At 48.8% G+C, this 16,460-nt stretch overlaps 1 long non-coding RNA gene across 1 annotated transcript; it reads right to left on the bottom strand.

Moving 5' to 3' along the window:
* Positions 1–2,298: 2,298 nt before the first annotated feature.
* Positions 2,299–15,903, bottom strand: LOC140255823 (uncharacterized). The gene is made up of 5 exons (XR_011904557.1): positions 15,835–15,903; positions 15,666–15,726; positions 15,156–15,229; positions 8,443–8,554; positions 2,299–2,376 (listed from the first exon to the last, which is right to left on the bottom strand). It is a non-coding gene; the product is annotated as an uncharacterized lncRNA (long non-coding RNA).
* Positions 15,904–16,460: the final 557 nt, after the last annotated feature.

Raw genomic sequence — 16,460 nt, 5'->3', positions numbered from 1 at the left:
CATCAAGCCCAATAACTTCTTCCTTCACCAGCCTCCAAGAGGAGACAGGCAGCTTTTGTTCGGGCTGCTCGCACTGCTGTGTGAGCGCGTTTTAAACAAGGCCGAGTGCGATCTTTTTTGCTTTGCAGCTGTCTGTGTTCATTTTTAGTGATGCAAGAACCCAGAGCGCAGACGTTGGGCTCAATCTGAATGCTGTCAGCTGTCTTACAGCTCAATTTCATCGGGGTGATTAGCTCCAAAAGGAGAAAGGGAAAAATTAAACACCAAGCAATCCTTGTGCAGAACTTCCCACCACAAAAGGCCATAACCAGAATGAGCTCTGGATGGAATAGCAACAGAAGGTCCATATAGGAGGGAAGGAGAAGGGGTGGATGAAAGGAAAGAGGGAAAGATCTAACAGTTGAAATGGATGCAATCTGGGATACAGTTCTGGCAGATCTCCAGCGGCCACAGCAGCTCCTGCAGGATGGAGGCTTCCTTTTAAAAATATTAATGGGCTGATTTGCAGAGCTGCCTGGCTCCTGAGTCTCCCACAGAAAAGACTCCTCAAACATCATTAATGTGTGTGTGCTGCTGCTGCTGGGAAAGCCTTCCAAACACAACCTGCAGCCGTGCAAACTGACTGCAGCAATACCTTAATGAGATGGAAAGGATTCACCCCCCACTGCCCATCAGGTGTGTGCTGTGGTACCATCGCATCCTTCAGTTCTGCCCAGTGACCCCCCGGGATCTGCCTACCCCCTGCCAGCCCACTCCAACTTCACATCCACACTGCCCTTCCAGACAGCACAGCAGCTCACAGTGATGAATTACACATATAATTATGCACTTCAGGAAAATGTGCTTCCTTTCGTTTGCTCTGAACCTTCTGCTTAATGAGTTCACCAGGTAACCCTCTTGATTCATGGCAAACAACCACCCGTGCCACTTCTTCTGTTCCACTCTGGACTGCGTGATGTCTTGATCATATCCTCTCCTAACTGCCTCTTTTCTAAATTGACACATCCCAACCTGCTTAATCTCTCCTCACTCAGAAGTACCCCCTATACCTTTGATCACAATCTCTACCTTTTTTGATGTTTCCTATATCCTTCCAGAAAGGATAATCGCTGCTCCGGTGGTGGCAATTTTAGAGTGAGAACTTCATTTTCTCTCTCCTGGGAGCACTTATTACCTCTGGCTTTGACTACTGCTGAACACGTGAGATATCAGGACCACACACCAGAGCTGGCAGAGAGCTGTCCCCTTATGCACAGCCACCCCTTGCAACAGTCATCACAGATACTGCAGGATTGCCAATGTCTGTCGCCTTGTACTTTTAGGAGGTTGCTGCAAGGATACTTCATCAAATTACTGGAGGGAGCAACAGGACACATTCTGGAGCTTCAGGCTACTTGTATTTACTAGCAGAACCACTGCAGAGTTTATATCTTATCTACAAAAACAAACCCAGAAACTTCTCCATCCCAAGGGGGGAAACGCCATTTGCGCAGTACAATACAGTACAATGCAGCAGCCACACTGGCACTCCAAGTTCCCTTGCAATCTCCCAGCAAAGAAAAAAGTTCCAGAAAAAAAAATAAAAATGTGTGTTGTGCGATAAACAAAAGCAGCCCTGCTGGAACGTTTGTGATATGGGAAGCCTGTAGTTATTTATAAACTCTTTTTTTCCAATAGTCGGTGTGGCTTCATAAACCAGAGCAGATCAATACGGCTGAAAAGTTAGAGGCAGATCAGAGGGAATTAGGTGACACTGGTGGATGCATCTTTAGAAATGTAAAGAGAGGAGCTGATCAAAATGTATAGGTCAAAAAAAAAAAGCCTTTTTTTTTTTTTTTTTTTTTTTTTGGCAAACACGTATTTTCTTCATTTCCAAATAATTTTCTTCTAGGGGTCTGACTTGGAAAAACGCCTATTTTACACTTTATTCTCACACCTCCTCCCCCCCCAACTCCTCAATCCAAGCAGTTTTTGATCTTTCTTGCTGAAAAATGCCATGTAATAGAAATCAAACGTTGCATGCTTTTGTCAGGGGGGTGAGGAGAAAAAGAGAAGTCTGAGATGAGTTATTGTAACCTGAGCCTTATTTCAGCTATTTTATTATTTCTTTTTCCTACACAAACCCAGCTCGACTTTTAAGCTGCTGAAGAAAGAGAAGAAAAAGCACTCTTTTTCCCAGTGGAAGCGATGCAGCCTGTGGATGGACACGTGGTTATTGTTCATGTGTGAAAAACTTACGGGCTCCAGGCTCCTGCCACAGAATGGAGATCACCCCCAGCCATGGAAATGTGAGCACAGTCTCCGGCTTTTCATTCCGCGAGGCCAGAAACCAGATCCAAGTCTTCAAGATGCCTCCGAGCCGCTTCCTCGGGCTGTCTGCAATCCAAATCAAATCACATCTGACTTGGAGCCAAGTCCAGAAAACTTGATTATCTTTCTCCCCTTATCCAATGGGAGATGGCAGGTTGAGGAAAAAGAGAAAGGAGGAGTGAAAAATTAACACGAGCACTTAAGATGTTATGAAACTGCAATATGCATCTCTAGCGTGCCCCCTGGCCCTGAAGCCCATACATTATTTAACAGAAAAGAAAGCATAAATGAGCCAGAACAATAGCTTGAGGGAAGGAAAGGAATATCTATATATTTTTTTAATTCTTTAGACCATGCCCATTCGTTTTGTTTCTTATTTAGGATACTGCATTAATCATGCTAATATTTTACAGCCGGGCTGTACACTTTAGCCATTACTTTAATCAAACCCATCAGCGTACCCAAGAACACGCTACCAGGTGGGAATAGCTGCTACCGCTTGCTGTTAATTACTTTGCATTTTACAGCAATCAGCAGCAGGGGCTGAGATCATAATAAATTCATGACTTATGGGTCCATAAAATCATTACCGTAGGAAAATATGTTTTATCAGGCATTCGTCGGGCTGCTGCTCAGAGAGAGATTTCTTGAAGGAAATGACACCCATGAAATTAAACCGATCCTTGCAGTCAGCAGAAATGCTAATGTGGGCACAAACAGAGCCACGGTGTGCACGGAGCTGTCGGAGCAGAGGGTGAAGAACATGGGGAAGTGCTTGGGGGCAGACGGGAGCAGCTGTCCCCTCCAGGGCAGGGGATGGGGAATGTGATACTACGGGGGCTCAGAACAGGAAGGGAAGCAGCAGTGGTGGCAGGAGGAAGCTTTGGAGGAGCAGGAGTTGGTAAAGAGAGCTGTTAGCAGCTCTCACCTTTCCATGTTCCCAGCTCTATGGTGCCCTTTGCAGCATATTGCTGGGATAGGGCCCACGGGCTGGTCCCTGACTCAGAGAGCAAGAGAACGAAGCCAGGTCTCATCAGGGACAAGCAGAGCACCCACAGCTCCCAGCCCTGAGAAGCATCACTCCATGGGATGATCAACACACATGGACATATAGGGAAAAGTTCTTTTCACCCTCTGATGGGAGGGATCCTTCCAGCTAAAGATGCATTGATTAGTTAATGCATAGAAGCTTAAGCAGCCCAGGCTATGCTCACTCTCCAGTGGCAATTTTCCAGGAGGAAACACACCACATTCATGACTAATCACAGCATCCCCTCACTGGCACGACACTACGCCTGTGGCTCCACACATAGGTAACGTCAGCCCAGCCTGAGCTTCCTACTCCCCAGTAGGGCCATCTGAATGAAGCAGCTTTAATTCAATCGCCTGAAACCCCACGCAGATTACGTGAGACATTGCAGATGGGATCGGTGTGGGACCAAATGCTGCAATGCCATCACAGTAAAATCAAGAGCGACAGTGAAATCAAGCAGTGTCAAATTGACATAAAGCAGCAATAAAGGAGCTTCAAGATTTGAGAAGCATGAAAGGAGCCTAAATGAACTTGCTGCATATTTCCTAAGCCTTTTTCTACACTCACATACTGTCCCAAGGCACTTCCAGAGTCATTAGCTCTGCCAGTTCCTAAAAAACAATCCAGAAAGAAAAAAACCACAGCAAGCTTCCTTTTTTTTTTCCTATTTTATTTCAAGCCTAAGACCAACAGAGTTTTCATTGGCAAGAAGCCACTGGCTCTTTAAAGCTCTTGTGTTTCTTGGCCTGTGAAAATGAAAAAGTGGAATTCCAGCTAGAAAATACCCCCGAAGTGCTAAATTGGCCAAGCCCTTGTTTTTTACTGTTTGTTTCAGTTTGAAAATACTAAGGAGGCTCAGTCATCGCTGGTTTGTTTGGTTTATTCACCTCTTCCAATTACACTGTGCAAACAGGGAGCATTATTTAGTGCTATTTAAGCATGAAATTATAACAGATCATTTTAAATATCAAGGTCCTAAAAATAAATCTTTGTATCGAGGCACAGCGGGTCTAGATCTACTAGCTTGTTAACATCCGCTGGGGTGGGCAGATGGCAGGAACACTACGTCAGAGGGCTCTCAGCGGATGGGATTTGTCACTTTCCATCACAGGGATCATGAGAACTTGCAGCAAGGCCATCCCTGGGGTCAGCACCTCTAGTGAAAGCCTCCTGAAGTGGAAGAAATGATCTCTCTATCATTTCCCCCAGCACTCCCCACAATTTAGAAGGGTAACATACCAACCATAGTGTTTTTGCCCCAAAAGTGCCATGCTCCAGCCCAGCCTGCCTCCCCCCTCCAGGACCTCAGCCAAATCACCTGGACTGGGGACCCCCTGGTACCCCAAAATCAGACCCCACCTTCTCTGTTTCTGTAGCACACTCCAAATGGGCTGTTACTATTGGGTCCATAAGTAAACCTATTTGACAGGTATAGCAGCCTGGAGACTTCCCCATTACAGCCCTACGCAGCTATAAATATCCTTCTCCTCTTCAGGGAAAGAGCATCTGACCCAAAGTGTATGAAGCTTCCTGACAGGCCAAGAAAAGAAGAGAGAAGGTTTAAATGTCAGCTAAAACAATCTTCATTTTCTCTCCTAAATTTGCAAAGCTCCCCGAGTCACTGGAGTGAGGCTTTGCCTGTTTGAAGTTCAGCCTGAAAAATCCTATTGCAAAATATTTGCTGAAACACAATAATGTCAGAATTGGAAGGGATTAAAATTGCTTCTGTCCTTGCCCCATCCCCCCCCCCCTCAAAAAAAACCCTTCTTTAAGAGGGTTTTGGTAGCGACTTATGTCCCCGTGTCTCGAAGGCGCAACACAAAAGAGAGAGGGAGAGGAATAAAAACGTAAAGCTCCTAACATCACTATTATTGAAACGCCGCGTTTGACATTTTGACTGTTTCAATTAGCTAACAAGGAACGCTCCACTTAATCCACCCTCGGATGCCAAAGGAAGCTAAGCTGCTCCCTTCCCCCAGCAGCATCCCTTACCCACATGTAGCAGCAGGGTGCTCTGGCCCTATGCAGCCCTATGCAGACAGAGCTTAGGGTCCTGGAATCATTAAGGTTGGAAAAGACCTCTCAGTATGATTCATCCAGTCCAACCATCCACCCACCACCAATATTGCCCACTATACAGTGTCCTTAAGTGTGGGAATACAAGAAAAGCTGTTCAGAGCAGCAGCTGTGGAGCAAGATAAACAGCACTTAAGTACCACATCTATACACTTACTGACACCTCCAGCTTGCCCAGTCTCACAGGCACTGAGGACAACCACTCTCCCTAACCCTCCTGCCCAGCAGTGAGTATGCCAAGAAGCATCCCAACAGGCTCCCTGAAAAGCCTGCAGCAAACAGCTTTCTTATACCATTTCAGGAAACACAGCAGCAACGTGGCACTTTTAGACCAGCAAAGGGCCGGTCCCTCGTTAGCATTAATCAACAAAGATCCTTGCTGGGTTCAACTGCAGCAAGTTGAAAAATTACCTGCAGTGATGTGGGAGCCACAAGGGAGGACTAAACACAGCAAAAAGGCTTCCCATCTCCCGCACACGGTCCCAGGTTAATTTCATCAGGTTCCTTTTATTTCTCCAGGATTTACCTGCCACTCTGATTTTACGCCAAGGAAGCTGAAGTGCTCGGAGCTCTCCTCCACAAAGCATTTCACCATGCCCCCACGGGCAGCTGCTCCGTGCCACTGGGTGGAGGGAACTTCATGGGTACCACAGCACATCAGGGCCGTTCCAGGGAAACACTCCACACTCCATAAAGCCTGGGTGATCACCTTCAGCCAAGGAGCTTGTAGAGGATTGATTACTGTACAGGGAGCACTTGGCTTACCATGGGCACAAAAGCAATTTACTAGTTCTTCCATAGCCAGATTTCCACCAACAGCTCGCAGGGCAACACAACAAGCATTTTCTCCCAAGCATAAGGTAGAAGGCAGGAGGAAGGAATGGTGCACATGGGACCATGCGGAAAGGGACTGGGCCCTGAAGGCAGCAGACTCCTACAGACCTCACTCAAGAATATCATCCATCATCTGCACCTATATGAAAGGTCACGGGGCTGCGAACAAGAGGTTTAGGTGTGGAGAACCATTAGGGATTATTTCTGCTCTAACTTGAAGAACTTGTAAGCCCAGAATTGAATACCTGAAGGCAATCAGAGAGGAGAGAGCAGCCATCAAGTTAAGCAGAGCAGATGATGACCTTAAGTTGAGCCATGGAGGATCAGATTGGGTATTAGGAAAAAATTATTTTCCTCAGAAAGACTGGTTGGGCATTGGAATGGGCTGTCAAGGGTGGTGGTGGTCTCATCATCTCTGGAGGAACTCAAGGATTCTAGAGACATAGAACTGAGGGACATGGTCAGTGGACATGGTGGGGATGGGTTGGGGTTGGACTTGGTAATCTTAGAGGGCTTTTCCAGCCTTAATGATTCTGTGATTCTAAGGGGGAAGCGAGGCATCAAGAACTTGATAAAGTCCTACTTTCCTGGCCAAAGACCAAACTTTCTCCTTTTCTGCCTTGCACAAGTGATACAATGGATCATATCCATTTTATACAGTGACCTCAATCCGCTTGTCCTGTCCCAGCCAAGATCAGCATGCTCCATGGGGGTAGAGCATAACCACACTCACACCATATACCACATTTTCTTTGCTACTTCAAAAATTGCCATAACCCCTTCCTGCTGCAGGTGTAACTTGCTCTGAGCACTAGAAAAAAAGCAAAAGCTATGCAGGCACCTCCAGAATCCCCCTTCCCAGTACAGTCTTCCCCTAGCACAAAGCCAGCTGCTGCTGCAAGATCTGTGCCAAATGCCCCCGGCACCAGCACTCTTCAGCACAAAGTTAACTTCCATCACATGGCTCCTAGCAGCAAAACACTTCTGCCATAGTTCAGGAAAACATTCACATGCCAGGCAGCACTTAACTGAGCACAAGCGTGTGCCAGGAGAACAAACAGCTTACTGAGGTGCAGGAAGGCTTTGCAGGAAACTGACCCTAATCCTCTTCTGAAATATCTTGGCTACCGCTGAGCTCCCAGCCCCATCAAAAGGCACACGGACTGTCATAAATAAGACCAGCAAGAAACCCCACAACCCTGCATCCAGCTTCTGACCAGAGCTAGAGTCACATCAATAATCACTTCAGCTCAGAAGCAGGCACAGGGCTTCCTGGTTCAACATCCAGAAGTGGGACCAGAAGCTTTTTGCTCACAAAGGAGCCTTCTGCTTGCTGCCAGCCTCCCAGGAAGGTTGCCCAGGCTGGGTTTCACCAAGCTATCTAGTGACAGTGCTAACACCCCCCAGCCTGACAGAAACACCTCACTGGGTCTTCCTACAATTCTATTTGCTCCAACATGGGCAACATCTCATCATCCTCGTGCCTCATGACCCCAAGATGGGTTATCCCTCCAGGACAGTTCTCACTCCCTCAGCACAGTGAGGCTGATACGGCCCCATCTTGGTACTGGGAAAGCCCAGGATGTCAAGGACATGAGCTTCTCCCAGCTCTTCCAGCACAGACAGCACCACATCTGTGTAGACAGTTGCCTCGCTCTACCTGGGCTCCTCTGCACTGTCACAGAATGGCAGGAGGAAACATGGAAAAACCTTAATGCCTTGGGCAGGCATCTGAAATCCCAGCAAACAGAGCTGTCCCTTCATGGAAAAAAAGCACCACTGAGTGTGCAGGAGGGAGCTGGCAACAGCTTCTCCCTCCCAGGCATTTACAAGATGATCCACAAGCACAAATACCTGGCATGTCCCATCCAGAGGCACCTCTATTAATCACAGTCCTCTGCAGTTAAAGTTATTTAATTCAGAGGTGAGAGAAGCTGCTCTGCTGTTTATGTCCAAGGGTTAAACTTGCCCCAGCCGCACACTAAACACATTTTTTACAATCTGGCAGTGATCTTGCCTATTAAGCATCTCTGGCTTCAGAGAAGAGGTATTGATTTATTTCACTTTTATGGCTGGAGGTATTTATTCCTATTTGCTTTCTCACTTCTTCACCCCAGCCTGGGCGAGGGGGAATGAGGAGGAGAAGAAAAAAATTACAACAGCAGTGAAGCCAAGAGGTGATGACTCACAGTTTTCTGATGGAGGGCACGAGGATGGGATGAGAGGTTGGGACCAGCTCTGGGGCTCTTCCAGGCTGTGTCACAGCTTTTATTTCCACGATAGAAAGGGGCACCTGTATAGCTGGAAGAAAAGGAAATCGCATCAAACTTTGGAGAGAAGGCTCCCATCAAAGCTATGTCCCTATAGGGTGCTTTGCAAGTTAGAGCTTGATTGATTTGTACCAGCTAAGGACCTCAGCAAATCTCTCCTGTGGGAGAAACATCAACATTTTCCCATGTCTTAAAACTGATCTGAAAAAGAAGATAAAACCATACCTACACAAGGGATGAGTCTGGACTAATATCCCCCTCCCACCCCACCAGACACTCATTTCCAGGCAAGACACATGGGCAGAGCCCCCACTTCAGTTTCTAACACTGTATTTCAGCACTGCTCATTTGGGAAGGTGGCTGGCTTTGTTCTGCAATGCCAGCACAAGTGCAAGGCTTGCTTTTGCTCTGTCTTTGTACACTGAAGCTCAAGGCCTGAGAAGGCTCCAGCTGTCAGGTATCTGCCTGGGGTTGGCCATGCTTCTCCCGGCCTTTCTTCCCATGGTATCTACCTAGCTCCAAGCACAGGCACAAACACAAAGCAAGCTTCATTCTCTGTCTCATCCCAGCTCGTTCAGCCTCCTAGCCTGGGGCTGTGGCTTCTCAGAAACACCCAAAAGTCAATAGAAGACACCAAACATGCCCATTTGCATCAGTATCCAATGTCAACATGACCCCCATAAGCTCTGCTGCAGGAACCTCTCACAACACACAACTAGAGCCCTCTTTCCCCTCACACACCCACCCTTGCAAGCCTACAGTGGCAGCACGTGAGTTTGCAGACAGGTTTCCTTCTGCTCCTGCATGCATATAGCATGTGTGCAACACACAAACCCACAGTCTTCAGGCACCACCCTAGGATTCAGGGAAACAGCTTGCATCCAGGTGTGTGAAATCCCGCAGCACAGGGCACAGAGACAGAAAGCCAACAAACACCCAGTGGAAGCATTCAGTGTTGGGAGTGCTGTGGGAGGGAAGAACGGGGACCCTGGACAAGGAGAGACAGCATAGTTCTCATCCAATAATGGGAATTGGAGAGGTTGTGTGGAAGGTGGGGGACACACTGGTGTGAGCAGAGCTGGGGATTCAGAAGCACAATTCCAGCCCCCGCCCTGCTTGTTTGCTTCAAAGCAGAGCCTGCATTTCTATTCCTCAAACAGCACGCAGTCAACATGCAAATACCTCAAGAATGAAAGCAGTGGGCAGGCTGGTGGCAGATAGCATGGGAGCTGCCACTGCGCGCAGCCGGTTCACGCTTCATTAGTATCCTCTCACCAAGCTGCGAGCACAGCCTTCAGTCTGCCTGCACACAGACAGGGAAGGAGGGGAAGGATGCACATTTTCCACGCAGAGCTGATCTCCCCCCTTCCCAAACTCTGCCAGCCCCCTCCGAGCCTTCCTTAGACTCAAAGGTGCACCATCCTGCTCCAGCATCTCCCACACTTGTTAAATATACCTTCAGGCAAGCATCGGGAGTGAGCCCAGTTTGAAACTTATTGTGTTGTCAAAATGACAAGTGCTCTGCCAGGCTGTTAGTCTCTGCTGCCCTTCCCCTGTCTGCTCCCCCTCCCCTTCTGCTCATTAGAAGCTCCCTTGATAAGGCAAGGCTGTTGTGTTTGGGTTATTTTTTAATCATTTAAATGTTCTCTTAACTTCAAAACATCAACAGCTGCAGGACTGAAAGAATAGCAATGACACTTTCCATTCAATACAGACTCGGTGCACTGTGATGCAAGAAGGCAGGCTGCTGGGCACCAAGCTGGAGTTCCAGCACGTGATGCTCACACAGCACTAAGCACCACTTCAGCTCCCAACAATCCACATACCAGCACCAGGTGGGCAAGCTGCTGTCTGCTCACCCCAGCCAGCAAGCCTGGAAAGAGTATGTAATTCTGCCAAGGCAGCTTGCCCCATGGGTGTCATAGAATCATTAAGGTTGGAATAGACTTCCAAGATCACCAAGTGCAACCCCAGCCCACCACCACCATGCCTACATATCCCTCAGTGCCACATCTCCACAGTTCTGTTAACATGCCCAGAGATGGTGACTCCACCATCTCCCTGGGCAGCCCATTCCAATAACTGCACCAGTCTTTCAAAGAATTGCTTCCTAATATCCAACCTGAACCTCCCCTGGCACAACTTAACACCATCATCTCTCATCTTTGTCCCCACACAGCTCTCCCATCCTCACCTCCAACTGGGTTTCTGCTCCTAGTTACAGGTTCTTTTAAGGACATCAACTAAGGATGGAGTTAACTGGCTTTGGGGTCCACAGAGCCAACTCTTGCAAACAAGCTGGTGCACTGACCCTTCCTATAGGCCTTCCCTATTGCATCCTCCTGCCTTGATTCCTCAAGGCAATAAAATAACAACACTTTACTTCATTACATGTGTTGGAAAGCATCTTGACTAGCAGCCCAAGCCCCTGGAAGAGCTGGCTTTAAGCCTTGGCCAAACCACGGAATCAAAACAGCTTGTGAGAGATGAATTAAGCATTCCACTCTTTGCCTGCAAACAAAGGCCTAGGGGGGAGCAATGGAAGCCTTTTGAAACAGAAGGAACACACAGGACTGTCAGATATGCCTCTCACCACCATTTAGCCTTCCTGTCAAGCTGTACTCCAAACTTAAAGCTTTCATTTTTTACTTTTACCCTTGCTTCCTTAAGAAAAGATGCCCTCTCAGAGGCACAGCAAGGAGGACAAGCTCCGAACAGCAGGAGAGAGGTGATGGATGCTACCCTCCATATCCAATGCTCATGTCCCCAGACACAGCACATGCCCCATTGGGCACAGGAAGAGGCTGGAACTGGGCAGCCTTCTGTCCTTCAGGCACACAGCAACCAGCCCAACTCACACCCATTCTCATCCCCCCCGGGTTCTTTCTGACCCATGTATCATCCCCACAAGGCAAACTGACAATCAATTCTGAAACCCAGGGGCTGGAATGGAAAACACCATTCAGCTCTCACTGCCACCGCAGCATCGGCAGCACCCAGAGCATCTCAGACAGAAACAGACAGGCAGGCAGAGGTGTGTGTTGTTCGCTCTGCCCAGCAGATCTGGAGCAGTGCCTGCCTGCTGTACTCCAGCTCTCTCTGTCCCGATGCAGATAAATTTAGTTTTCTGCTCTCACTGCCTGGGGAAGAGTAGGGAGGGGGAGCTGACATCTTTCAAATGAGACCTTAAAAATAAGCTGTCTGCACAGCTGGGCACTGAAGAATCTCAAACAGAGCTTTGTCTGGCTAAAACAGAGCCCATACCAGGTTACACCCTGCAACCCACCCAGAAACAGCTGCACAACAAGCCTTGCTCATAGCCCGACCATCATCTCGCTGTGTCAGGGATGTTCAGGGGGTGCCATCATGCTACACACACACAGACAGCTCCTGCTTTGTTCCTGAAGGTCTTCCCAGAGATCTGCAGGACGAGAGGCCAGGGGTATGGAGCAGACCATTTCCAAAGCCCTGCCCCAGGCCAGAAGCACAGCCCGGATCTGTTTTCCATAGCCGTGACCCATTCTAACCAATTCCCAACCAGCAAGACACTGCTTTCCCCACGGCTGAAAGCTCCTCTGCGAGAGCATTAAGCATTTGATAAAGAAAATAACAGGATGAATAAAACCATGTGTTTGTACAAGAAAGCTTTTGCTCTGATCTTTGGTGCTGCGCTATGTTCTGACCTACTATTGCAAGACTCAGCTACATCTTCCCTCCCTCTGAATGTGACAGAAGGAAAAAGCAGCCGCGACGGATGCTGCAGAGCCCTGTGCTGGGATTCCAGCTGACAAACAGCATCAGCAGAGCTGCCCGCACACTTGGATTAAAACCCACACCCTCGGCTCTCCCATCACCTGCAGGAAGTGCATGCACACATATACACACATGTCCATTTGCATGGGGCCTGACTCCTGCTCGGACATGTGGTGTAACAGCAGCAGCCTCTAACAGGTTTGCGCATGAGGAGAAGCACACCCATGAGACAAACTCCCTAATGAGGGCTGACATTTGCTATCTACCAGAGATCCAAAACTGCCGGGAATCAAACTTTGAGACAGAACTGTCCCTGCTTGCTGGCAGGAGGGTGGAGGCTCCAAGGCTCCAGGCAGTCTCAGTGGCAATGGCTCAGCGTCAGTGAGGAGCCAAGCTGGTTTTGTGAGTACATCTGCTCCTGCACAGCATCCAAGGGAAGTTTCAGTGACTTCAAGTGGCCTTTGTGCAGCCTATCCAGGCTCTCTGGCCATCACACAGCCCTGCCGGCTTACCAGCTACTTGCTGATACATAAAGAGGAGGGATATTTAGCATCTCTTCCAGAGAAGCACAGAGCAGTGGAGGCTCCCAAAAGCACTAACAAACTGCTGGGAGCTCAAAGGTTTGCTCCAGACAGCTCCAGTGCCAGCTCCTCTTCAGCACAGCCCTGAGCCACACACAAACAGCACATTCTGCTCCTGCTGGACATGCCTCCACTGATTTACTAGTGCTGCCAAGGAAGGTGGATTTATTCCCAAACTTAACAGCCGCCAAATCAATGGGAAGAGCATTCACATGGGGATTCGCCACAAGGTTTTGTGAAGCCAGGGATTCACACTGAAGAGCCCTTCTTTGGAGATGCACTCAGCCCTCACTCATCCCATCACAGCATGGGTTGCTAACCAGGTACCCGCACACATTCCGCAGAGATCCTGCTTGGAGTCAATCACCCACTTGTCCCAGCTGACACAGTGACAGAATATAAGCAGAGGATGAGGAAAAGAGATCAGGGCTCCAAATTCTTCTTTTAAGTTCCCACCCTGACTTTGGCATGCATGGCACATTGCAGTGGGTTTCTTCTCCAGCAAACAAGTTCCCTTTTCCCCCAGTGAACTCAGAGGCAATAAGAGGTGGGTTTCAACAAGGCATAAATCTGCCAGCAGCACATCAAGGCTCCTGAATAGCAAGGGCACAGACAATTGTCCAGCGGAAAAGAAAAAAAGGTCAGAGCAGTAACTCTTGCAGTATTTGTTCCACAAACAGAGAAGGTTTACACAGCCTTTCTGAGCAATTATTGGGTAGGAAATAAATCTCAACAGAAACTCATCTCCTTCTCTCGCTTTGCAGCTGAATCTCTTTGCCTCCCGCCCCTAGCAATGTCCCCAAAATGCTTTGCAACAAGATGTCAGTTACACAACCCAAGGCTGTGCCCAAAGAGCCAGCGGAGAACTGTATTAAATTTAATAGCATTGCTCCAGGTAATCTACGACCAGTTATAATCAATTGTCCATGCCCACTGCAGCATGACTATAGCTGTCTTCAGTGCTGCAGGTGCAGGACTGGCAGAAAACGCTCTGCATGAGCTGGAGGCAAGAGATAGCCTGAGAACAGCCTTGAATTCCTGGGGAGACACGGAGGAAGCCCAGTGTATTGCCGTTGCCCTCCCCCCAGGCCAGGGCTCAGCAGCTATCAGCAGGTTGGAGGGCCCTGGCATGAGCACACCAGGAGTGCTATTAAGGGAGCAGAAGGGGGAAGGCAGGCTCTCCCGTTCAGTATTAGCTCAGGAAGGCAAGGAGAGGAGCGTGTTGTTCTATGCAGAAGCCCTAGGTCAGCTGTTAGCACCACACCAGACAACAGGCAGGATCCTGGCCTCTATTTCTGGTCCACAAAATAGAGATGGCCCTCCCAGGATGAGGATGTAATTGGATTCATAAAACTTTGAGGAGCTGTAGCACATGTGAACTGCTTGCCTGATCTCTTACTCAGAGCTCTGTCGAACACAGTGCTGCTGTCCACCCTGCCAGGCTGGGGGTCTTGAAGGGGCTGTGCTTTCCTACAAGCTGCTGTGAGCACAGCAGAGGGAAAAGGATGACAGGATTCCAGCTTACACATCCTGCATCTCACAGCACTCAGAGGCAGGGAGACATCCCCAGCTCTGAGTCTCTCTCTTCTCCTTCTGAGCACAATTGCCTGTGATGGACAAGGAAAGCACCTGCTGCACCAGCATCCCAGAGAGATAATGAACGTGGGTACAGCATCCAAGATGCAGCCTCCAGCCAGTGTCCCTGCATCCCATTGCTCAGGCACTGAGCAGAGCTGTGTGCAGGGAAGAGGCAGAACATGGCAGCTCTAAGTGTGAAGGAGTCATCCATCTTCAAGCACATGATAACACTGACAACACCCAGCACTCCACCATCAGCACCCAGCAAGGCAATCCCATCACCTCCAAAAAGTCAGGACCTCCCAGCACCATCAGGCCTGAGCCAACATCCTCACATGGAAGGAAGGAAGCTGTCGCCCAACCTGCTAACCCACAGTCCTCCGAGGTGAGGTGACCAAATCCCAGCCGCGTTCACAGAGGAAGCAGTGAGAGGCAGCAGGGTGCTAAGCTGTCCACTTCAGCCCGGAATAAAGCTCAGAGCTTCCCGAAATCCAGCATAGAAGGGAATTGCACAGCTTGCTTGAAAGCAGCTCCAGCCTCCTGAACGGAAACATTGCCATCTAGAGGCCTTCTGCATTGCTTGTTGGGAGGGCCTGGGAAAATCCTTGGTATGGCAACAATCAGCCAGCTTTTCTCATTGGGAGAGCTTGATGAAGCTGAAGGCAACAGTTTACCCTACTCCAGTGCATGGGAAGGCTTCTCTTGCTGTTAGAAACCTACCTGGAGGGAAGTGAGCTGGCAAAGCTTCCCCATGCCCATAGGAAGATATCTCCTCCCACACTGGCTGTGATGCCCTGTGAAGAAGCACCAACAGGTTCTGATCAAGGACTCCATCAGAAGAAGGTGTGTATGAAAGCCCTTGGCTCAGCTGTGGCCAATGTGTGTGAGCACATGCTCTGGTTCTAGCAGACCTCAAGTTGGGGAGGACACCTATTCCACAGCAGAGATGCTCAGAGAGCTGGCATCTACATTTGTCCAAGGCCATTTGTTCACAGAGCTTAGCACACCACAGCTGTGCTTTGTCCTAGGTGAGCTGTTGAGACCCTACTGCCCGTAGACACACCAAGGCTCATTAGCACACAGAGATAAAATCTCAGAATCATTAAGGTTAGAAAAGACCTCAGAGATCACCAAGTCCAACCCATCACCACTGTGCCCACTCACCATATCCCCTCAGTGCCACATTTACTCTTGACCATACCCAATAATTTAACTAAAAACAGCACAGACCTCAGCAGAGGATGGGGAACCAGCGTCTCCTCCAGAAGTAAAATGAAGGATGATGCCTAGCCTGCCAACATAGTACAGAGCAATAGCTCAGTTTTCCAGCACGCAGCCACCCAAGCAGAGAAGCCCAGATACAACAAGAAAGGATAGAAAAAAGCTCTGCAGCCACCACCTCTTCCTACTTAACTCCTGGCACTCCCACCACTTGTGACAGCTGCTCCAGTGAGCACCCAACAACTTCTCTAAGTCACTCCCTGAAGAGCATCAGCTGTAACTTGGATGTTAATTGCTCATTAGTATGAGTCACCTTACACATCACCATCTGGGATACCTCTCCCCTCTAGCAAGGCTGGAGAGGTGCAGCCCCCTCATCTATGGTAATGTGTTGGGGGAACGCAGCGTGGTTGCAGAGAGGTGCTTTCAGCTTACAAACTGTGTTTGGATTCATGGGCTGTGGCACTCAGAGCAGTGGCTCTGGAGGGGATCAGTGCTCTGGCTGAGGTGGCTCTGAGTCCTTTGCTGCTTTGTAATCACCTGGATTTAGCAATTTTGCAGCCAAACAATGATTTTGTGCCATGTGGGACTGCCAAGGACAACCTTGAAGAGCTGGGCAATATCACCAAGCTGATAATCAATCACCACATTTACCAATTTCTCAGAAATAAAATAAGCAACCAAAATAAGACATTCCTCCCAGCCAAGCCACGTGACTCACCACTTTGAAGATCCTCAGCTCCTGGCTGCTTCTGCAGGTTGCATATTAGGAAACATTTCTTTGAAAGAGCAGTGATGCAGTGG

This window comes from Excalfactoria chinensis, chromosome 8, assembly GCF_039878825.1.
Source record: "Excalfactoria chinensis isolate bCotChi1 chromosome 8, bCotChi1.hap2, whole genome shotgun sequence".
Taxonomy (NCBI): Eukaryota; Metazoa; Chordata; class Aves; order Galliformes; family Phasianidae; genus Excalfactoria; species Excalfactoria chinensis.
This window is presented reverse-complemented; position numbering and strand designations above follow the sequence as displayed.